Source organism: Macadamia integrifolia, chromosome 3, assembly GCF_013358625.1.
Source record: "Macadamia integrifolia cultivar HAES 741 chromosome 3, SCU_Mint_v3, whole genome shotgun sequence".
NCBI lineage: Eukaryota > Viridiplantae > Streptophyta > Magnoliopsida > Proteales > Proteaceae > Macadamia > Macadamia integrifolia.
Window position 1 is genome coordinate 32,469,580 of NC_056559.1, and position 2,917 is coordinate 32,472,496.

Below are 2,917 nucleotides of genomic sequence, written 5' to 3' on the forward strand. Positions count from 1 at the left end.
AAAAAAAAAATAGTACAATATTTGTACTTTTTTTTTTTCTTCTTCTCTTGACTATCAAACACAACCTAAGGTAAGGACTTAAGATGAGAAAAAAAAAAAAAAAAATACAAAAGACATAATATGACAATCATTATTACATTATGATTACTTATGTACCCATCTCCTTCTTCTTTTCTTGACATCTAAACATAGCTGAGTAGAAGAAAAGCCTAATTTTACCACTTCTTTTGCCAAAAAAATCTGAGTAGATAACACTCATGTACTCACAAGAAATATGGAATAAGGAAACCCACATACCAAAATAGAAAGCCTACAATAAAAAAACCAAATTACACGTGGTAAATAATTTATAGTGTCAAGCCCGAACCATGCAATTTTTGCTATGTGATGCGGTCAAGCTGCTCCATCATCTCCAGTGACAAGTAATTTGCCGAATCCCCAACTTTACCTTGCCTAAAGTAGACACTATTAGGAAATCCACTACGCACATTAGTTCCAATTTTATTTACTGCCACATTGCTTAAATTCTCGAAACTGCAAAGCTTTATTATTTCATCAACCAATCCTTCCTTCTCTTCCATTGAGGAGAAGGGACACCCATAAACTCTGCAATCCTTTTTAAGTGAAAAGCTGGTTCAGCTACCATCTCGTCGTACTTAAGGATTAGCACATTTTGAGGCCTCTCTAAGCTCTCTTTCCAATAACCCAACACATGATCCCAAAATGACCCGAATGCAGTCATCCCTTTGCAAAACAACTCAAAGAAATCTTCCAATTTCATAGGCTCCAAGGAAAGATCAGTCCTCATTTTGTTGAGAAAATGCCACCAAGATACTAGGTTATCCCTGGTGTTCCTACAAATATAAATAATGCGGGAGCCTGACAGTGCTACAGATTGTGGTAGTGATGTGTAAGGCATGTGTGTTCCAAACAGTCTACGTAATGGAAGGATATCAAGGTTAGGAATTCGGTAACCATTCAAGTTGTTGCTATATAACCTTATCTGCAAGGTTGGCACAAGTTCATGTGAATTGAATATGTGCAATGGATGTTGGTGCAGTACTGAAGGAGGAAGAGATTTGCGATTGATGACAGCAAAGGCAAGCGATTTCAGCCAAGTTGTGCCACTCTTGGGGTTGCTAGCAATAAGAATGTCACTGGGCCTTGCCTGAAGTGATCTTGAACTGCCAATGGTCCAACACTAACAACTCTCGAGCTGTACCAAAAGCCTTGATACTACATGGGTTCACCTAACAAACCTCCTCCTATAGGAAGTGTAGTAGCAATAATTTCATTGTCTTTTGTAGATTTTCTCATCTTCTTCCTCTTCTTCTCTGCTCTTGGGTACAAAACATATTTGATAAGGAAGGTTTCGGGCCATGAGTGAATGTAAGAAATTGGTTTGGTCGATCTTTAGATAATTCTTGTTCTAAAGTTTTGTAAACAAAAGGTAATGAGCACATGAAAGAAAGAAGAGTAGTGTCTAACATTAAGAAGGAAAGTTTTTCTAGGCTAGTGAGTTCGGCAAGCCCTTATTGCATATTTATATCTATCAAACACAAAATTAAACTTCCACCAAAAAAAAAAAAAAACAAAAAACAAAATTAAACATGTTAAATAAAATTTCTCTCTTTTACGAAAAAAAAAAAAATCTCTCTGAACACAAACAATCCCACATGCATTCCCATACGTGGGTACCATGCATAACAAGAGTACTGTCAATTAATTCATCATATGTGTTTAAAGACACACTAGGGGGTGTCAATTTGGCATTTTTTTTTTTAGGGTACTGCAATTGAAACCATGTCAGAATAGAGATTTTAAAACCCCAGAGGAATCGAAAAACCTTGTATTAATACAGAGTAGGGATCAACTCCATCAGCTACATTCGTATTGTTCTATTAATATGGTATCAGCTAGGTATCAAGATCGGAGATATGTCAAATCAATAATTCGATATAGCTGACTCGATATCAATATTTAGAACTATGGTGTGGTCTGTGAAAATTGGATATATATGTTTTACATTGTTTTCTATTTTTTTAGGGGAATTTACTATCACTCCCCTACACTTGGTCTATATTTACTAAATCTTCCCTAGTTACCCTTTTTTTTTTTTTTTTCTTCTGATACTCCCTTGTTGTTGGACTTTTACATCTCTTATTCCCTTGCTCTTTTTAAATATCCAATTTACCCCCCATTTTCACCTGTAGTTCATTTTTCAAATTGATTGGTTAAAAAATGACACTAGAAGGATGACACAAATGAATGACATGGTTCAAGTAGTTTGTATTAGATTGTCCAAATTAAGTGATCCCTATCGGTATTGGTTGAGATAGATACAAATCCAATACTTTTATAAATTTTTAAAAATTTTTAATACCTAAAACCATGTGTTGCAACCCTAGTGGGGAATATAACATTGAGATCAATACTGATCTAAATTAGTATCGGTTGAGATCGATATCAATCCAATATCGATAAAAATAGATTACTTAACTCATGATGATGGATGAGACAAAAGAAAAAAATAATAATAAATAAATAATAACTTATGATGGATGAGGAAAAATAAAAAAGAAAAAAATTAACAAATAAATAATATCGTTAACTGATTCAATACTAATGCATTTAAAAAAAATAAAAATTTCAAAAATAGAAAAATAACAATATGGGAGCCAAAGAGGAGTTTGAGTTTCAGCCAACAAAACGACATTTGAACCAAGTAATAATGGAAGGACAAGCCAAGTGGCTATTTTTCTGAATTAGTAAAAGCAAGTTTTGAACCAATCAATTTGAAAAAAAATTTAATAGGTTATATGTGAAAAAGAGGGGTAATCTGGGTATTTAAAAAGAGCAGGGGAGAAAGAGATGTAAAAGTCGAAAAGTAACAAGTATCAGGAAAAAAAAAAAAAAA